The sequence below is a fragment of the Physeter macrocephalus genome, chromosome 1 (genome assembly GCF_002837175.3).
Source record: "Physeter macrocephalus isolate SW-GA chromosome 1, ASM283717v5, whole genome shotgun sequence".
NCBI classification, from domain to species: domain Eukaryota; kingdom Metazoa; phylum Chordata; class Mammalia; order Artiodactyla; family Physeteridae; genus Physeter; species Physeter macrocephalus.
The window spans coordinates 47213534-47235914 of record NC_041214.2 but is presented as its reverse complement, the minus strand read 5'-3'; the positions used below and the strand labels follow the sequence as shown (position 1 = coordinate 47235914).

General features: G+C 42.1%; 1 protein-coding gene across 14 annotated transcripts in view; it reads left to right on the top strand.

Annotated features, from left to right (window-relative positions):
• LOC102991401 (thyroid hormone receptor beta) overlaps positions 1–22381 on the top strand; it is a 383492-nt gene that overhangs the window by 4956 nt on the left and 356155 nt on the right. The window lies entirely within an intron of this gene.

Sequence of the window (22381 nt, the reverse complement as noted above, 5' to 3'; positions counted from 1 at the left end):
TAATGGAAAGTCACCCAGTGGGACTTCATCTTTGGGGGTCTGAGGTCCCATGGCCCCGCAGAGGAGATTCGGGACGCCGTCCCCTGTGCAGAAATAGAGCTCAGCAAACCTAGAGGAATGAATGGTTAGCATGTTCTTTAGGCCGACTTCCTCAAATATCCAGTATCTCTGCCAAGCTTTTAAACTGGAACAGTCTGGGGGACGGGACAGCCAGGTACTTGAAAATGACCCTATGGCCATAAACCTCTCTCAACGGGTGGCCTCCATGCTTTGTGCTTTAGCCTGTACAGTTATCCCCCTGCAGGGCAGTGTGTTTGTTTTTTTTTCATTTCTGTCTTCCCCTCTGAACTGTGGTGATGGGCAATGGGTTTACTCATCCTTGACTTGTAGCACCTAGCAAAGGCTTTGACACATGGGCACAGGGAGAAGCTCCTTGGAGGAATGAATGAGAGGGGGAGAAGGGGAGATGCTTCTCTCTCTTTTCTGATAGTGTATCAAGTGTCATCTTCTGTCTTAGTTTTGCCCAATGTGAATGTTTGCTGCCTCGATTACGTTGTATGTCCATATCACAGCAGGGTAGTTTGCTAGAAGGGCTTGTTCTAGTGTCTGAGCTGGTTGAGCAGTAGATGGCAGGTGAACTCCTTGCTTTATTTAAAGTCATTTTCATTACTTGATTTGATTCCTCATTCAGTCTACAAAAATTTGTGTACCTCGTATGTGTCTGGGCCTGTTTTTGCAGCTCAGTGTGTAGCCTAGTGAGCTATGAGACATTATACATATGTTAATGCAAAGGGATTCTGAAGTGGTCTCCACTGTGATGGAATGGATATGCCTAACGGGATCCCTCATATGGCCCCCTAGGTGAAATAAAGTTCTTTTAATCTGAGGATGTGATGGTTTTGTGGGTTTTGTCGCCCATGTGTATTAGCGTAAATTGCAGTGCGATTCACCCGGGACTGTCTTGGGATTCACGCGGTGTGGGGTTGAATACGTTTAGGCTGGTGAGTCTTTTCATTAAGAATGTTCCCTCTCCACCTTAAGTTCCGAAAGTGTTAGTCAATTACAGCATTTAAGCAAATGGGGGAGGGGAGACTATCCAGATCACTGAGTCACAGATAACATATGTCTATATCCTCCTCTCGGGAATCTGGCCAGCTGACAGAATTGTGATCTACATTTAGTGCTAATGTTGCCTGTCCATAGTGTCCTAATTTCCAGGGACTTTGGATCTTTATGTACTGGCAGCTCTTCCTGTGCAGTACTATTTTTACTGAGTAAGAAACTGAGCTCTGCTGTGAACTTAAGTATCTTTTTCCAAATGGCAAGTCAGGAGAGCCTGGAATTTGGACCCAGGAACCTTGACTCTGTCCCAGGAAGCATATTGTAGCCTTTTCATCATGATAGACACTCTAACATATACATTTACATATACATATGTATACGTGTATACAACACATACAATAATATGTATATCATGATATGCAATGTGTATAACAGTATAGTAATACGTATAATAACATACGCATACATGTGTGTACGTGTGAGTGTGTGTGCGTGCTGAGAGTGGACTGTGGATGGGGCACATATAACAATTAGGAAAGGAATGATCTGAACTAATTACTCATTCAACTTCCTCTTTCTAATAAAAGAGATTTTAAGGATCATGGCTTCTCTTCTGGGATCAAGAACGTAGGGGTTTATTCAGAAAGTCATGAGTGATAACCTGATGAAAGCAAAAGCTTGGACAAAGGAATGTTAATTGACAGCAGGTATGTCTTCTTCATCTGGGAAGTACACTTGTGTGATTCCTCTAGAGACCCAGGAGTGTTCATGATGAGGAGAGTGGAGAAGACAGTCCTGGTTTTGGTGGCAGACTGTATGATTGTGGCATCCAGGGTATTGAGTATTCTGACTCTTGTGACTTGTGTTGTTCCGTGGTTCTCAAGATGGTTCAGATATACTTTCCCCTCTTTTGTTTCTCTTAAGGCTCTGTTTTCCCAGATTTCAGCCATGGTTGTACAGAACAGGTGCTCAAAAAATCATGATTGATATTAGCAATCATGACATTCCTGGGTTCGGGTTAGCTTTTTCGTGTTGCTCTTCCATATGCGGCAATGTCTCACCACTTGCCTGTCCATACATGCAGAGTCTGCCTCTGTGACAAGTGCGTGTCATGTTGTCACATACAGTGAGAAAGGCACTGCTCGTCTCTGGCATCAGCTGTGGTTCCCATGGCAAGAAATGCCACAGTCATGCTGATGTCCCCAGCTACACATCCTGTCATCACTTTTAGGCCTTCTCCCTACTCCTAAATGTTTTGGCAGATCCTCATCAGGTTTAACTTTTTATTTGTTACTCTATGGGAAATCCCGAGTTTAACAACTTAACGCAAACATTCTCAGAGTCTACTTTTATGCTTGTGTGCATGTGAATCTCCAAGAGGGAGAGCAGGTACCAAAACTTATTGGGTCAGCATATTCTTTGTGTGTTTGTGTGTGTGTGTCTGTGTGTGTGTGTAAAACCACAAACGGCTAAAGTTCAATGCAGAAGGTTGTGAGGAATAGTTCATAGTACTGCACTTAAAAAAATTAGTACAATTTGTTTTAACTTCTACTACATTTTATAATAAGTGATCACTCTAAGGAGCTAGCCCCACAGCTGAACCTTTGTGCTCTTCTGTAGAAAATCTGTCAGTTTGTATTCAACACTGATTAATGACACCATTGTTGAAGTGTTTGTGATTATGTAAAAATCAGACTAAATTGCTGTTACTTTAAAAATATTATAATCATAAAATATATCTTTCCTTGACTTCATTTCTGGTATTTAGATATATTAATTTACATAAGACAGAGAATGGTTTATTTCTGCCATATATGTTTTTGTTTACTTTTTGAATTTCACCTAAGCGTCATTGTAATTTCTGCCCCAAGCATCTGGAAATCTAGAATAATGTATTTATATTGGAATTGTAGTTACAACAGGGGGAAGCATAAGGTTGTATATTCTTGTATTATTTGTCTTTTATATAAAAAAAAGAAACCAGGGGAACCTTGTACAGGAAATCTTTTTTAAAACAATTTAAGTTATGGCCTATGTGGATGATGAACATATCAATTTATCCTACAGTGTAGTAGTTGTAAGGGACTCTTGAAAAAATATAATGCTAGGCATTTGGCTTATTAATTTGATCTCACACTATAGATTTGTGAATGTGAGGTATTGCTAAGGTGAAGGCATCCTCTGGAATGTACTCTGCATGCATTCATTTACTGCTAATTAAGAATGTGTGTTCAGATTTATCTTTATTGAAGTTGTCACAAAAACCAAGGTGTAAAATAAGGAAACTTGTTTCTTTTCTCCTGGAATCTGTCCATCCTTCCACCCATTCATCCATCCATTCCTGCATCCATCCATCCATTCATCCATCATATATGCATTGGGCATCTACTGGGTACCAGGCTCTATAGTAGGTTCCAAGACACCATGGTGAACATTTAAAAATCCTTGCTGTAGAGATACTCAGAGTCTCCTGGGTCAATCTACAGGAGTTAATTTAGTGTAGACCAGTGTTTTTCAGCCTCTGAACTATTGACATTTGGGGCCGAATAATTCTTTCCTTTGAGGAGCTGCCCTAATTACTGTAGGATGTTTAGCAGTATCACTGACCTCTACCCACTAGATCCCAGTAGCTCCCCCGACACGCCAGTTGCAGCAAGGAGAAATGTCTCCAGATATTGCCAGATGTCTCATGGGCAGGAAAGTCACCCCCACTGACAACCACTGGTGTCGAGTTAAGAACCAGAGCTGCAGAGTGGGGATGTGTGGATTCATGTCTTGGCTTCCCCTGGCTTCATTACACCTGCTCGGTTTCCTCATCTATAACATGTGAAGATTAAATGAAATAGTGTAGCACTTGACCTGCAATTCAGTGTTCCTAAATATTAGCTATTCCTGGTGGTGGTAGAATTAAGGCTTCAACAGTTACAATCAACTACAATATTGATAAGTTCTGTGATGGAGTAAGTACAGTGTACAGTGGGGAGCCGTAGTCCGGAGTGGGGAGAGTTCTAGGCAGTAAGAACACCATATACAAGTACATGAAATGGGATAAAAATATGAAGCATTTGGGAAATTGCAAGGAGCTTAGTCTTGATGTGCACAGGACAATAAATGAAGCCATAGGAGCAGGTAGAAGCCACATGATGAAGACTTTCCAGACCAAATAAGGAAGATGGACTTTATCTTGACAGCATGGAGAGTCTAAGGAATGGTCAGCACATCAGATTTTTATTTTAGAAGGGCTCTTTGGGATAGGTCTTGAGTGGGACAGAGACTGGAAATGGTGAGCCCAGTTAGAAGTTCTAGAATAATACACTGAGAGAGGATGGCTGCTAGAACAGAGGCAGTTATATGTTGCTGTGAAGTCTTTGGGAACAGATTTCCTTTTCTCCAAGATGTGGCAAATTTTTAACATTTAATTCCAATAAGCCATATTTTTAGCAAGCTGGCTCTACATTTGGGGGAATTTCAAGTTTAATTTGAAAGCAGATTACATGATAGGTTCTCTTTAAAGTGTTTTCAAATGAAGCTTAATTTAAAAACTATCTCACAGCCTATTTGTCGCTGTTATTACTCAAGGATTTCTCTGCTCTTAAGTGCTGATTTTTCTAACTGATAGGGATTTTATTTCTTTAATGATTGAAATTAGAGGTGGGTGGAGAGTATGAATCCATGAATGAATGAATGATAGTGACCTTATGGAGGTACCACCTAATTTAGAGTAAAAATATTTTGGACAAGTCTCTTCACTTATCTGAGCTTTCATTTCCTTAGTCATGAAATGGTAAGAGTAGACAAATTAGGTAATTTCAAAGTTATCCTTAGTCTGGGCATTATCAGGATTAACTTCTTCATATTGCAAATTTTAGTTTTTAAAAATACTGCAAAATATTTTACAAAAGTGGACTTGGAGTCAAAGACAGCCCTACTTGGGGTAATGTGAAGTCAAACAATGATTTCTTTTCCTTTTACATGCCCTTAGCATGATAACTTCTTATCATTGTTTGGTCTTATTTCTTAGTAATCGCAAACAGATTTTCTACAAATATTTTCTATAATAGGCCATATAATAAATATTTTCAGCTTTTCAGGACTACTCAGCTCTGCCCTGTAATGCAAAACCAGCCATAGATAACATGTAAGTAGTCATGGCTCTGTACCAATAAAACTTTATTTACAAAAGCAGAAGGTGGGTTGTAATTTGCTAACACCTACTAGCCAAGCAGGAGTCCGATAGAAATATAATGTGAGCCACATAGGTAGTTTAAAATTTTCTAGTAGCCATGTTACAAATGAGTAAAAAGCAACCAATGAGTTTGATCTCAATAGTATATTTTATTTCATCCAAAAATTATTAACATATAATCAATACGAAATACCAATGAGATATTTTGCTTTTTGTATTAAACCTTTAATATCTGGTGTATATTTTACGTTTGTAGCACATCTCAATCTTGACCTAGCCACATTTCAAGTGCTCAATGGCCATTAGTGGCTAGTAGCTGCTAGAACTGGGCAGGACAACTTTAGCCTTAAAAATCTATGGTTTTATCAAATTCCATGCAAAAATAAATTGTATGCATTATTTCAAGTGATTGAGACACTTAGTTTTTCTTGCCACGTATATTGGTTAGGAAAACACTATCTACACTTTGAAATAAAATTAAAAATGCATGGGGGCTAAAGAAAGTAGAAGCTTATCTTTCACCCACGTGAAGTTGAAAATTGCGGTTCCTGATTAGCATGGGGACTCTGCTTTATGGCGATTCTGAGGAGTCCTGATTCCTTTGGTCTTGGGCTCCTCCATCTCCAGCTCAAGGCTTCCAAGGCCATGTCTTCACTGCATCAGACCCCTGAGAAGGCAAGAGAGTGCAGAAACACACCAGCCTCCTAACTGCCTCCGCTTGGAAGTGACCCAGAATCATTTTGCTCTGATTCCACGGGTGAGAACAATCTCGTGCCCACCTCCCGCCGAAGGAAGCAGGATAGGAGATACAGCCCCTGTCTCACAGCTGCTTTCCTGTGATGCCTCTGTGCTGTAGAAGGGGAAGGGGAGCCGGAATATTTGGTGCCCAGTGAACTGTCTTTGCCACCCTGTGTCACTCTGTTTTTCAGTTCTTCTGAGGCTCTCCTCACAGCACTGTCTTGGTACTTTTGGAGGCACTGGCAAGTGATGGAAACATCCCGATAGCAATGACATAACCCAGTTCTGGGTTTCAGTGCAGTACCACCCTCCTAGCTGACCCAGTTCTGTTTCCTCACTTCCTGCTCACTTTTACTGGGTGGGTCATCGTTAATCTGGCTACACCCGGCTTTCCCTTTTAGTCTTTGATCATCATTTTGATTTTCTTGATAGATCTGTGTGGGTCATAACATGTACATAGTGTTGGGAGTTTACTGATCAATCCTGGTATAATTGGCACATTACTAATGTGCCGATTTTTTTAAAGGAAACTAAAATTTAAAGTAGAGCTATCAGGAAGCAGAGGGCAGAGCCGATTCTTGGTGTGTTGACAGAGGAATTGAAGCCATTTTCCTGGAATCATTTTGCAGAGCTTTAGACAGTTTAAATAAATGGCTCATTACATAATGTCTTGACTAAAAATAGCAATTTTCCTAGTATTTATTCTACTTATCATTCCTTACTACAATGGGGAACGCTCTTTTTTAGTCAAAAAGGGTATTTGCTTGTTTTCTTCCCAAATTGTAAATGTGCTTGATCAGATATTCAGCCAGTTCTATAGAATGCCTCTGGCGAAGGAAATATAAGAGGGGCATGAATAATAAAAGTGAGGTAAATGAAAAGAACAAAGAAGCTCTTTCCTTCGAACTTTGCATATTTTACCTTTGTGAAAACTTATTTAATTATTATTAAAATGTCTTAATCTGAGAGTAAGGAAACAGTTGCCAAGTGCACATGTGTTTTAGATTATGAAGAAATAAGACCAAGTGATCAGAAGTATCATGTTAAGGACCTGTAAAAGGAAAAGAAAGAATTGTTTGCCTTTATATTACCCTACGTAGGGCTGTCTTTGACTTCAAGTCTATTTTTGTAAAATATTTTGCAATATTTTTGAAAATCAAAATTTGCAATATGAAGACGTTAGTCCTGATAAAGTACCTCTCAGGTACAGAATCCAGCTAATTCTTTTTTTTTTTTAATAGTTGATTTGCAGTGTTGTTTTAATTACTGCTGTACAGCAATGTGATTCAGTTATGCATATATATGTATATATATATATATATATACACATTCTTTTTCATATTCTTTTCCATTATGGTTTATCACAGGATATTGAATATAGTTCCCTGTGCTATACAGTAGGACCTTGTTGTTTACCCATTCTATATATAATAGTTTGCATCTGCTAATCCCAACCTCCCAATCCATCCCTCTCCCACCCCCGCTCCCCCTTGGCAACCATCAGTCTGTTCTGTATGTCTGTGAGTCTGTTTCTGTTTTGTAGATAGGTTCATTTGTGTCATATTTTAGATTCCACATGTAAGCGATATCATATGATATTTGTCTTTCTCTTTCTGATTTACTACACTTAGTATGATAATCTCTAGTTGCATCCATGTTGCTGCAGATGGCATTATTTTGTTCTTTTTCATGGCTGAGTAACATTGCGTTGTATATGTGTACCACATCTTCTTTATCCATTCCTCTGTCGATGGACACTTAGGTTGCTTCCATGTCCTGGCTACTGTGAATAGTGCTGCTGTGAACATTGGGGTGCCTGTGTCTTTCTGAATCCAGCTAATTCTTGATATTCCATAATAAAGAAGAAATCATTTTCTCAGTAATCCCCAACTTGTTCCTGGCTCATCACTGGGATCCCTGGCGCTCAGAGTAACCTGCACTATGGGCCCCAGTCATGTCCTATTTTAAAGTCCTGTCACAGAGCAGGGAGGAGAGACACCCTCCCCCCTTCCCTTCGAGGCCAAGTGTGTTGTGGGGAGGGTGGAAACTGAGGGTCCTGGGTCCTGGACTGGTTGAGAGCTGGGGCACTGGAGAGAGATCAGGAGTTACGGGTGGGTGGTGGACGTCCCTACAGGTGCTGAGTCAGATGCCTGGCTTTGTCCCCTTCTAGCTCGTGGTCTCTCTGGCAAGTGACTTAACCGCCTTGAACTTCAGTCACCTCATCTGTGCAGTGAAATAATATTGGTACTTACTTGATAGCATCATAGAGGAGGTTGAGTGGAATCAAGTTTATGGACTGCTGAGCCCATCCATAGTGCCTGGGGAGTGCCCAGTACGTGGGAAACAATTTTATCATCATCTTATTATTACAAAAGTTGTAAAATTGATTGTGTTCAGTCAGCCTTCACCCTGGAAGTACGGAGCTTGATTGTCCAAAAGGCAGGAAATCAAAGAGAGAGACCCGACAGTCAACCTGCAAATTTCCTTGATCATTTTGTATCATTAGTTATTCTTTTTTTCAGTTTTAAATTGTTAGGATGTGTTTACTGGTAACAATCTCCTTTTTATAGATGTCCTGGCATTTTTCATCCTCAAGAGATATGTTCCATGGTCAATTGTTGAACTTAGGGGAACCCTCAGGGTCTGTGGAAAATAAGAATAATAGATGTAAATAGTTTATCTGTACCATTTTTAAAGATTCCACATATAAGCAATATCATATGAACCTATTTACAAAACAGAAATAGAGTCTCAGATGTAGAAAAGAAAGTTATGGTTACCAAAGAAGAAACATGGTGGGGAGGGATAAATTAGGAGCTTGGAATTAACATACACACACTACTATATATATAAAATAGATAATCAACAAGGACCTGCTGTATAGCAGGGGGAACTCTACTTAATACTCTGTAATGACCTACATGGGAAGAGAATCTAAAAAAGAGTGGGTATGTGTATATGTATAACTGATTCACTTTGCTGTACACCTGAAACTAACACAACATTGTAAATCAACTCTACTCCAATTAAAATTTTAAAAAAATAAAGAATAAATGTTTGGTTACCTGCCCAGGACTGCAGCCTCTTGAACACAGAGTTGGCTCTCCCACTTGGATTGAATGTGATGCTAAAGCTGACCACCTTCCTGCCTTTTTTCATAACATCTACTCCTGTCTCTTGCTCTGATGCTGTTCTGCTGTCCGCAATCAAACTTCTGTCCCTTACGGTTTAATACCTATTTTTTCCTGCTTCTGTTTCAACACAGCATCCTAATATCCTTCATTCAGGGAGCTCCCCCAGTCCTGCCATGATTCATTAGGATTGAGATCCAAAGTATCTCCGCTTCTGCCCTGCTGCAGCATGCCCCTTTAATGACAGTTTCCCTCAGCCCTTTGTCCAAAGGTAATATTACATGTTTAGTCACTTACTATATGCATTTCTTCACTGCTCAGTGTCCAAACCTCATATTGGTCAGTGAGATGGATATTTCTCTGCTGGATTTGAAGTTCCAAGAGGGCAGGGGCTGTGTGTTGAACAAGTTTAGTGGAGTCTAGAAGGCAGGCCCAGTACGTAGGTGCTGAGTAATGCTTTCCTGCTGTTTTGACTAACCACATGCAGGCTGTTTTTGTATAATTAGGATGAATCTAATTTTAAAATGAACAACCGTGTGTCCTCAGATGAACCAGAATATACACTTACAAGGCGCTGCTGTCCTGCATTATAAATAAGGGAATAGGTTGTCCGGTAGAAAAGCTCTGCTGTTCTTTTCCCTTAAAAAAAACAAAAAAAAACAAAAAAACTCTCCACACATCAGAGCTGAGATAGAAGATCTTCCCATCCCCTCACCTAAGTTGGCAAGAAATCGGGGCCCCAAAGTGGATGTTCTTGGCAAAGATGAAACTCAGCGAACATCCACAAGTTAAGAAGAGAGGCTTCTGAGGATTTGTAAAGAACCGTCCTTAAGAATGGCTTACAGTGAATAGACCCTAAGCTCGGCGCCTGATTCCCATCCTGGGTGACAGCGGGACTTCCTCAGGCGATGGCTTCAGGTTTCTGCAGGGCCGTGTTCTGAGGCCATTGGAAAGTGTCAGCTGCATCGCTGTTCACAGACCTGTTGCTGGTGTGGGGAGCCCCTTGCACACATTGCCGCCGTGGCATCCCTCATGCTCCGAGCATTTTCTTGAGATTTTTAACATCTCAGAATTCCCACTACAGGGAAGATGAGTGATTTAACATCGCCCTGAGGGGGTTTATAGTTCACTTCTCTTCTTTGTCTAGCAAGGTTTTGAAATAGCTGTTTCATTTTGCTATTCTGTGGTTTTCAATCCCCACTGGTAATTCATTAAAGTTCATTTGAACCATGGCCGCCGTTTTCATCTTTGGCTCTTCCTGGCACTAGAGTAAGACCCCTTTCTTGGAGTCAAGTGTTACTTATTTGAGTTCTTGCAGAATTTTGACTTCAGGGGCGTTTGAGACTCATAGGGATTGTGCTTGCATTCCCTGCCAGCCTTGAGCAAAAGATGTGGCTTTGCCTGTGCCCTCAATGGGAGAGAGAGGAATGTGCCTGGAGTTGGTTTTCAGATGGTCTGAAAGAAGTAGGTCTAGAGCCTGTGGCTCAGAGGATCCCAATGATTCTGTGCTTAGGACTTGGAGATGGGAAGACTGACCCCTCTGCTAGAGGGCTACTGTGGACCCAGAGAGTTCTCACATCCGAGGAACCTGGGGCTCAAGTGGCCGCCAGCCTAGTCTCTCTTCAGAAGACTTGCCATTAGAGTTTGGGTTCCCCAGAAGCAGACCCTGAGATGAGAATTGAAGTGCAAGTCATTTTAGGGGGAAGGTAAAGAAAACACCCATAGGAGAGTGGGGAAGGGGGCCAGAATGGGGATAGCAGTCAATAAGGGGTCATTATCAAACCAGTTACCACTGTGGGCACACTGGGGAGCCCTGGGAGACAGCGTGGATCGTGTCTCACAGTTACCCACCCGAAAGGCAAGGGAGCACCTACTTCTTCACCAAAACCTGTCAGGCATCCGTTGAGGACTGCCTACAGAGGCGATTGATTTCCTGGCATTTCAGGACTGCCACTTGGGCAGCCAGCAGCATACTTTGAGGCAAAGGAATGCAGTTTTTAGCAGCTGGAAGACAAGTTCATGGGCATTGAAGTGGATCCCATGGGGCGGGGGGTCAGGGCACCAGCATCATCTGCTACACGTAAGCCTTCCTTGTCAGTGGCATATAACCCTGGAGGGCAGCCTGTAGTGCTCATTTCCACCCAAGGATCTCTGACCTCTTTTGGACTTCTGCTTGGTACTCACGAGGCACAGACTGCCTTTAGCTGGAGCAGTGGAGCTGACCCCACAAGCAACTGGTTCAGGGTCGACTAGAGAGGGATCCAGTGAAACAGGAGGCACAGCCAGATCCCCAACTCCGTTTCCTTAGCCTCATCTCTCTCCCACACTGTCTCCCTTCTGTCTAAGACCTCGCTTGTTGCCCAAGACAGCCTAGTGGTCCTGGCGAGCACGTTCTCTTTCCTAATAGCTTCCGCCCCTGCCTCTACCAGGCTTTTTTTTTTTTTTTTCCCTTTTGTACCCCTGGAACATGGTTTCTCGACCTGGGTGCTATTGATATTTGGGGGCACGTAATTCTTGGCTGTGGGGGATGCCATGGGCATTGCAGAATCTTTAGCAGCCTCCCTACCCTCTACCCACTAGAGGCCATTAGCGTTCCACCCCGGAGTTACGACAGTGGAAAAATGTCTCCAGACGGTGATTACCAGTTGTCCCCTGGGAGGCCTAATTGTCCCCATTGAAAACCCCTGCCTTAGACCTCAGTTCCAAGTCCCCGTGCTTTCCTCCCACAAGCTCATTGCCAATTACACTTACCCGTCATTATTCATGGCCGGTGGGGAGAGGCATCCCCAAATCTGCCTCCTCTTCCACCTGCCCTATTCCCACCAGGACTCAGGAGTCAGGAATCAGTGCCCTGGTCTGTGGGTCAGTCTGTCTGTGTGTCTCTTTTTCCTCCCTTCCCCTCGCTTCTCCCCATCCGCATGGTGAACAGCTGCAGTTTGGAAGATGCCACTTTTCATTTCTTCCTCCCTTTTAAAGCTTCCTGCTCAGTTCAGTGAAGCAAACACTATAATGGGAAATCAGCTAATAATGTGAGATGTCACATTCAAAAAATTTTGTTCGTTCATTCTTTTATCAAACCCATATCCGGTACCAACTATGTGCGAGGTCCACACTCGGGTGCAGTGGTGAGCCCATTCCCTTGTCCCTCCAGACGGGTCCACAAAATGATTACACAAAGGACAGCCTCACCAAATTCAAGACTGTTTTCATTTTATCCATACATGTATATCCCGGATTCCGGTGGCCGGAAGTACAGAAAGCCAGTATGGTACCAGGAACAGTTACAATTACTGTCAGTGTTTCCTCGTGTGGGAATTCTAACTCCATGGCTTAGAATTATGAAATCCTGCTTTGAACTACAGGATTTACCTCTGTCACGTTCAGAAGTATGTTTTGAGCACAGTCCGCCTTGAGAAGCAGGTTTCACAGTTTAACCGGTGCCTGAAACAAAGTGTTAATAGATCTTTCACACTCCTGTTTGCCGGCATCATCTTTGCAGTTCCTGCTTTGTTGAGACAAACAAAGTAATTGTCCACATTTTGGAGTAATCCCGTCCAAAGGGGCTTCAAGCAATCCCAGAGAGGGTGGCCTTGCCACTGCTTGTTTTGGCTGAGGGTTGGTTATGGAGAAAGGAAACGGTGCAAATCACAAAGGGGAGGATGATGAAGGCACGAGGACGCCCCCTTTGCATTGAGTACAGCCTGTGGGGATGCTGGGGTCGTGCCCCGGTCACGGCTGCACGGCTGTGCGGTGGGAGTGTGTCCCACGCGGCCCTGCTCCTCTGCACCCGCACTTCTCAGCCTGCTGCCCCCAGACTGGCTGGTGGTGAAGGCAGAATCTCGTGCCCCAGCCCTGCCCAGCCAGACTCTGCATTTCACCAAGATCCCCAAGGGGTTCACCGCAGTGGGAGCTGAGCTTTTGTTCTACTTGCATCTCCTCAAGTAAAAAATATGCAGTCCAAGCATACAAAAGAGTTAATGGGGTAACCCTGGTGGGTATTGACTAGCCCATTATACCCAGGTTATTGTTTTTCAGACTTGGTAATCAGCCCGTTAGTGGGCCGTGAGTCAAGGTAATGAGTTACATCAACAAAAGTTTTGGGTAAGAAAGACTAGAATAGAAGGTATTACAGTAAATCACATGTTTCTGAAGCATTTTATTTCATTAAAAAAATGCAGGTACATGCACACACACAGACACCCCACCTTTATATGTATGTCCTGGGTCATAATAGCAAAATAGAATTCTGGCTGAGGTTATGGTAAAAAACAAACAGGCAAACAAACTAACAAACCCCCCCAAAATGAATGTATCTCTTTATATATTATATGCAGATCAGTCTTTTAAAAAAATAAAACCCCAAACATATGCATTTGATGAAGTGTGGCCCCTTAACTCTCCCCAGAGATGAGACTATATTCCCTAAACCAGATGCCTGAACCAGTAAAATGTCTAAATAGCATATATGAATGTTAAAATGATCTCAATTGCACGTTAATGACAATAAACATTTACATTTCACCCTCAATTTCAAAAAACAACGATCAGAGAATACCTCAAAATCTTGAAAAAGACACCTTTAAAGAAAAGCTCATTTTAAATCAAGAAAATACAGCTGTAGGCTGTTGGAAGGAGGTCCATTGACTGGAAGGAAATGATAATTCTGAACCCAAAAGAAATTCCCCAGGTTATGAGAAGTACAGGGTATCCCAAAAGTGGTACTGCTGTTTTGAAGTTTAATGTCTTCAGAAGTGTGAATGCTGCACGCTTAACAAAAAATGATCTGGAAGTTTAATCATTTCCATTTCTTCAACACTCATTTAGCTTTGCACATTTTGAAAAGTCAGTTTTTACTTTTAACTTATTGTTTCAGGGGTTGACAGCTTCCATCAGAGAGACTGAAAAAAAATTAAAATTAAAAATCTCATTGTCCGTGGAATTGTTTCCTTAATTTCATTTTCAGGTTGTTGATTGCTATCATATAAAAATGCAGTGGATTTGGGGGGAAAAAATTACTTTGCAAAAGCCACAAAGCTCCATGAGTGTACAAGAGATGGGGGTAATGAAGCTTTCCAGAGCATTCTTGTCTGAATTTGTAGCATTAATCCTTCTGAAGATATGAAACACCTGGGAGCTGGAAGGCAACCATGTCACTCTTTGAGCACCCGCCTGTGTGAAGCTGAGGCCCAGAGACCTTGAGAGTCGGATTTCACCACGTGTGGGAGAGAACTAGTCCTGGGGCCTCAGCCGGGCACTGTGAAGGAGGGTGCTAATGCCAGGATGAGACACGGTTACAGGGCAGGGCTTTCAATCTCTCAGACAGGATTCGTGCCAGGATCCGTGTCCATGAGAGTGCCTTTGCCCTGCAGAGCTGGTCCTGAGCTTCCCCTCCATCCTTTCAGGCCCCTTCCCACCTTCTTCCTCATCCACGGGGCCTCCGACTTTGCTGGAATGATTGTGTACCCAAGTAGTGCCTTAGAAGGATGCCAGGGAGCTAACTAAAGTAGTATTCCATGAAACAGGATTTCAAATATGCTTTGAAGGAACAGTTGAAAATGTTTTCTTTGTTTTCTTCTGTAATATGTCTGTCAACGCTATAGATGCTTTGCTTTATTAAAATTGAAAAAAACATGATGGTGTCCATATTCTTTAAGAATGCTGTGTTTGGGGGGACATTTAAAAAATAATTTTACATGTTGTAAAAGGTGAGAAAACTAGTGTTCCCTCTCTAACTAGGTGTAAGTGTTAAAGTAGATGGTTTGGCTCATTTTTTAAAACCATCCTGTTTGTTCGTTCCAAAACTTTTTGCTAGTGCACAGCTCTTTGAGAATATATATTTATGTATATGTGTTCAAATTATATAATTTGAGTATATATGAACATATGTATTTTGAACATATGTTGAATATTTATTAAATATATCATTTGAAACCAATATGAGAAAGGATATTGGAGATATTATAAATGGTAGCATGTTATAACAACTTCTTATGTTTATTTATTTCTAAATGGAATAAATTGCAATTCCTCAATATTGTGGTTTGATTTTTTTCCGTAAGTTGTGTTTTTACTTGAATAAAACATTAATTTGAATAATAGCAACTTGTAGTTATTCATATTTGTCATAAAGTATTTTTAGCAATTTTTTTGCTTGTTTGAAAAAAAATCCGATATTTCAATTGTATAAAGTAGCACCGTTGCCCTCAAGACTAATGAGAACATGACAAATTTTGAGGTCCATGCCAAAAGAACATTTTGTTTTTGGAACATTAGCTGTAGAAAACCACATATTAGTGGAGTGGTTTTCCTTTGTGATTTATCGTAGATGTTATGTTCATTCAATTGAAAAGTACAGTTCATTGTATCAAGTCATCCTTCTATCTATAGCATTTTGGACAGATTTCATATATACACTTTTCAAATTAGTAAGAAAGGTACATGTTTCAACGTGCACCGATCTGATATGACTCCACACCATTGAATCAACTGTGCCCATCTGTAAATGTCTGAGGCTTGAACCCCTCCCTCTACCTACAGTTCCACAGTCAGCTATACATAGTATGCATGGTCTGCACAGTCCTTGGTTCCATCCAAAAAATCCGAGATTTTTTTTTTTATGAAGTATCAAAGACAGAATCTTTGCTGGAAGCATTGTGTGTTTGAATTACTGTAGCTTTTCCTTTTCCACATAAGAAACCTGAATCATAAGAGTAGCCATTAATCCTACAAATTCTAGTAGGTCTATCATAGAGCTTAGGCAGTCAAATAGTTTTGTGCCAACTCAGGTAGGTTTTGTTGGCTGTTGTGTTTGAGCTCGGCAGTAGTGCTATGATTGATTAGTAATGTTTGCTATGAAATAACAATTAGTGGTGGCCTGGGTGTCAGGTATTTTCTTATCCTGTGTCCATACCTAAGGAGGATTAAATCCTCAAGACGTGGTCCCATTATGTTGCCTTTGGCTTTAGTTTTGTGCCTTTGAAGTGAAACTATGCTTGTTCTGAAGACTTGTTTACTTTCTACTCAATAGTAAATCAGAAAATTCATTTGTAAGTCAAGGACTATGTAAGAGTGTTTCCAGATTGGCAAGTTTAGTGTAATATCACAAAACAAAGGACGCAGTGAACTTTTTTATTGTCTTTTTGGTTTTCTGAGTCCTGAGACTCAGATGTATAAATACTGCATTACTGATACTTTAAAAATTGAAGTATCAAAATTGTTGGAACTCTTTCAAGAACATGCTCGGGCGGCTTCCCTGGTGGCGCAGTGGTTGAGAGTCCGCCTGCCGATGCAGGGGACGCGGGTTCGTGCCCCGGTCCGGGAAGATCCCACATGCCGCAGGGCGGCTGGGCCCGTGAGCCATGGCCGCTGAGCCGGCGTGTCCGGAGCCTGTGCTCCGCAGTGGGAGAGGCCACAGCAGTGAGAGGCCCGCGTACCGCAAAACAAACAAACAAACAAAAAAACATGCTCGGTTCTCAAAATAAAATTGAAGACAATATTTTCTATTATATAGTTTTAATTTTTAAATATTTTATTTAGTTATTATTTTTGGCTGCGTCGGGTCTTAGTTGTGGCACATAGGATCTTTCGTTGGGGCACACAGGCTCTTCTTTGCGGCATGCGGGCTTCTCTCTAGTTGTGGCGAGCAGGTTTTCTTTCTCTAGTTGTGGCACGCGGGCTTCAGAGCGTGTGGGCTCTGTAGTTTGCAGCACGCGGGCTCTCTAGTTGAGGTGCGCGGGCTCAGTAGTTGTGTCACGTGGGGTTAGTTGTCCCATGTCATGTGGGATCTTAGTTCCCCGACCAGGGATGGAACCCACGTCCCCTGCATTGGAAGGCAGATTCTTTACCACTGTACCACCAGGGAAGTCCCTCTGTCATATTTTAAAATGGCAAAATTATGTTTATTTGTGTAATTTATCATTTGAACTTCACGGTCTACTTTATGTCTCAATTACAATACCCATCCTCTCAGGAAGCTTTGGCCAGCCCCTTGACATGGAGAACAGGAAGGAACTAGATTGTATATGAGAAGATAAGGCAGATGGGGGATCACAGCCGAGCTTCTGTTGGGTCTACCAAGCTAGGAGGATAGAAAATTTGGGAAAGAGGGCACGACAGTGAAAAATTGAAGTTGGAAGGTCAACAGAGCCTGTGTTTCTCATTTCATCAATTAAAACTGAGTCTTCGTCGATCAGTTTGATTGGACTCCCTTGAAATCTGCCTGTGAGAAGACCTGAGTAGTTTCCTTCCATTATTATTAAACTGTCTACCAAACCTGGAAGCTCATACATGAAGTGACTATAAGATCCTCAGGAATTAAGGATATGAAGAAAAGTCTATTGTACAGTTGGTGTTGGCACTCTTTCCATGGAGAGATGAATCACTTTCTTCAACAAGTCCAGCACTTGACTTTGTGAGGGCTGGCAGAGAGAGCAGTAGGAGACAAGTGGCTTTGTGTTCTAGCCCCTTGCACAGTTGTCTTTCCTTTGTAGGGGCTGGTATTCTTCAGGAAGAAATGAACAGTGGGTGGGCTTCCCACATGCCGCGGAGCGGATGGGCCCGTGAGCCATGGCCGCTGAGCCTGCTCTTCTGGAGCCTGTGCTCCGCAACGGGAGAGGCCACAACAGTGAGAGGCCCGCATACCGCAAAAAAAAAAAAAAAAGAACAGTGGCCAGATATGTCTTCATACCTTAGAGGATTCTTGTAGAAAGGAACCAAGTGCTAGATCCCTGTAGATGTTTTAAGATGTTACCTTTCCGGTGGCTGTGGTGTGTGTTGTTTTGACCATCATTCATTGAATTTAGTATTCTCTGGAATAAAGGGTGGGTTAAGAGGGTCTTGAAAATCATATGCACATCTTCTTTAATTTTCCTGCCATTTTCAGCCACAATAGTGTTAATATAACACAGCAGGTGAGGTATGAACCTTGGACAGGCCTGAATATAAATATGGGTGTCCCCACTAAACTAGCTGATATGACATTAGGAAAAGTTGCTTAACTTCTTTGAGTTTCAATTTCCAAGTATATAAAAATGTTAAAAAAAGAAAATTCTGCCATGTAGGACTACAGTAAAGAGAGGGAATACCTGGAAAACCAGTTACTAGTGTAAAATTAAAAGAAACTGAAAGCAGAGCTCTGAGTTTAACATGAAAGTTTTGAGATATGCCTGCTTCCAGGCCACGTTCTCCTGGTTGAGGGAGAAGGAGGAAGAGACAAAATGTAAACTTAAGAAGAATATCCAAAGCTGCGCTCATTAGGAATTTTTTTTTAGCTTTTATTCATGGTTTTAAAGCAAAGCTAGTCTCTCACGGTTTCCTCTTGGACAAAGTGGAGATACGCAGGCTGATAATAGTTAGGAAATTTCACAAGTTGAACAGCCATAGGCACGGGATGTTCTCATGGATTAATGTCAGGCCGGGAGGAGGAAGTCTGCCAGGGACCTCTGGTTTCTGCCCCAGCTCTGGGTGGATGCTGAGGGTGACACCACAGAGACACGAATGATGTGCTTATCCAATGTTCAGGGGTCACGGAGTTGGAGGGGGGAACCAATATGCCCCACCACAGAACATGGATTTAGGGACCTTGAGGAGCTGGAGCCGTGGGTCCAAATCAAGAAGGCCTAAAGGAGGATTTAAAACCACAACACTACATTAGATATATGTTTGAGACCCAGATTCTAGGAGACCATTAATCGTCAATTTACTATGAGCCGATAAGCAATGTGATGTCTCCACTTTCACTGTGGCCATAAGTTCCATGAAGACAATGGCTCTCAAACTTGAGCTGCATCATTGTCACCTGGAGGGCCTGTTGACATCCAGATGGCTGGGCCCATCCCAAGAGTTTCTGATTTAGCTGGTCTGGATTGGAGCTGGAGAGGTTACCTCTTGAGCAAGATCCCAGGTGATGCTGAGAAGAACCACTTTGCTCAAATCTAGGGAGATTACTGTTATCTCCTGAAGCATGGAAGCAGTTTGGGGTCCGACTCTTTCAGTTAGCTCAAAAGCCAGAAGGATGGAAAGAATTCTGGCAACCAGGTAATATTAAGGGCCATTGAGGAAAGAAGAGCATATGGAGAAGAGAAACACTTCAGGGATGTAGTAGCTGCCTTCCAACACTTGAGAGATTAACATGCTGAAGAGTCTTGGTTAAGAGTGTATACATTGGAACCAGATAAACCTGGATTTGATTCATAATTCTGCCACCCTTTTACATATTTAACAGAGACGTCTGTGGTGCCAAGTACCAGGCACTGCTCCAAATGCTTTACACATATTAGCTCGTTTAATCCTCGTAACAAAACACCTTATGAAATGGGTTCAGAGAGGTTGAGCAACTTTCCTAAGGTCACATAGTTCGGGCATGGTAGAACTGGGATTTAGATGCAGAGTCACGTGGAGTCCAAGTTCATAAACAGCACATGACACAGCCCCCCTTCTATTGTCTCCTCTGTGCTTAATGGCTGTGAGTCCTTAGTGATACCCGCAACTTCTCGTGACTCAGTTCCTCCATCTTTGAAATAGACACCATCCTTTTCTCATAGGGTTGTTCTGAAGAGTCAAAAGTATTTGTAGAGCATCTAGCTTGTGTCTGTTGTGTAGACTTCTGTGATACTCAAAAGTAGGCACGGTGGATAAAGTTAGGGTGGGTCACAGTGTGACTGAGAAGTACTGAAACCTACCTGTCAGGTATGGGGTCCAGGAACGGTGCCAGGGCATCAGCTTTGGGGGATTTCTCTGAACCCAAATGGCCCTCTGTAGGGACAGTCACAGATAGCATCCACAACTTGACGAGGAGCTGGACTAACTGATATTCTGACTTTAAAATTCTACAACTGTGTAAAACATTGACTTCATTCATTTGAAGTGTCAGTCTTCGTCAGATGGTTTGGTTATTTCCCCTTTGCTCACTGGAAGATTTATGCAGATTCTCAAATATTCTGCCTGTCACAGATAAGGCGGTTATCTGTGACACCTGCTCATGGCTTGTTATCACAGGCACCTGCTCATAGCTTGTTGCTCTTCAACACTTCTAAATAAGTCAACAACATGTACTCTTATATCCAGCAGCTATTTCTTGCCTGGTTTCCTATACCTCAGTTTTCCTTAGTAACAATATAGTTTGATTTTTGCATGTATCTGAAACCTTCATATTTTAAAGCAATAGTGATTATTTTCAGAGGTATTTCATTATACTCCTAAGAAGTAGGTTGAATGCTTTCCTTGATATACATGTACAAATATGATAAGGAATACCAGACAGCCAAGGGGAAAAGCTTATCTGGTATGCCCTATTTTGCTGGGGAGTCGCACAGCTAGGGGTAGGACTAATGTTGATGCCAAAGACCTGTGACAGTGGAGCGTACTTGAAGTGCTTTCCCAGCTCCCATTTGGCTCCTGCATGTATGAGCAGCTCCCTTAACTGGGCTGACTCTGGAATTAATTAATAACTCATGAATCTCTCGAGTTTATTACATGCTAGTAACTGCGCCAAGTAAATGGATAGAGCTGGTTCTGGAGGAGGACAGATGTCTAAGTAGGCAATTACAGAGTCAGGGGGATACCTGCAAAGATAGAGGGAAAGTCTGGGTTCTGGGAGCTAGCAGCTCAGTCTGAATGTCTACTGGGGAGATCATGGAGAATTTCCCAGAGGAGGTGCTGCTGGATCTGTTTTGAAAAATTAGTAGTAGTCAGACCGGCAAAGTCTTGGGGGTGTGTGTGTGTGTGTGTGTGTGTGTGTGTGTGTGTGTGTGTGTATTAGATAAATGTATGCATACTGGACACATGACTCCCAGACCTCCTACCTCACTGGGTTTCCAGAATCCTAGCAGCCAGGCCTTCACGCTGCAGGCAGTAGTTTGAAAAAAGCATTTTTCTGGGAAATCTGAGCAGCCCAAGAAGAAGGACTTAAGATATTGAATCAGGGGTACCCTGAATTATGTCCAATCATATCAGTCTTCAAAGTAGATGGTAAAGTTGAGAAAATCTCCTGGAAAGGAGAAGAAAAAGGTGGTGATGGTAAATAGAAGAAGAAGAAGAAACAAGATAAATAAAGGCTCAGTTTAGTCAGTCCAACATCTTAACAAGAGAAATATCGGGAAGAGAAAACAGGAGAAAAAAACAGAAGGAACCCACTAACAAAGTAATTCAGAAGGATGCACAAGGGCACAGAGACAGATGAGCTGACTCTCATCCTCCCTCATGGGGAATAAATAGGTACTGCCTGGAACTGAAATGTCATATGATACAGTCATGTTATTGTGAACGTGGAGGTAAAGCCTTCTTTTCCTTAAATAAATGAAAGAGCTTAGAGTGGTTATCTCTAGGGAGGAGGAAACGGGAGGAGGAGTTCAGAAGGAAGTTTTGCATAACAAGTCTTATGAAACTATTTGATAGGGGCTTCCCTGGTGGCGCAGTGGTTAGGAATCTGCCTGCCGGTGCAAGGGACATGGGTTCAAGCCCTGGTCCGGGAAAATCCCACATGCCATGGAGCAACTAAGCCCATGAGCCACAACTACTGAGCCCGTGTGCCACAACTACTGAGCCTGTATTCCTAGAGCCCGTGCTCTGCAACAAGAGAAGCCACTGCAATGAGAAGCCTGTGCACGGCAACGAAGAGTAGCCCCCACACACCACAACTAGAGAAAGCCCACGTGCAGCAACAAAGACCCAATGCAGCAAAAAATTTAAAAAAGAAAATAAATAAATTTATTTTAAAAAACTATTTGATACTTAAAACTATGTGCAAGTATAAATCTGAGAAAAACAAAAACAAAAAACTTTTTTTAATGTCTGGTGTAAGAATGAACTAAACATAGATGAAGAAAAAATGACTGAGCTTGAAGATAGCAGTGATGAACTCGCCCAGCACACAGGAGATGGCAGTTCAGACTAAAGGAAAACTCTGAAGTCCTGGACCGGGTAACTGAAAACAAATCCACACTGAGACTCACCCTGATGAGAATGCAGCCAATCAAATGTTAAGGGGGTGGGGATAACATTACTTGCAACATAACCACTGTCTCACAGCCAGCTAACCTCCTCTCAGCAATAGTAGATGCTGTATACCAGCAGAATGTGATTTTCAAAATGCTGAGCAAAATCCTCAACCCCAAATTCTGTACTCGCTAAGAGAGAACTCAAAACTGAGGGTAAATTAAAAAGATAAACAAGATACAACAGATAAACAAGACTGGGCTAATTAACCTTGAAGAAAGAACTACTAAAAGATATACTTGAACAAGAAGAGAATTGAACCAAGAAAAAA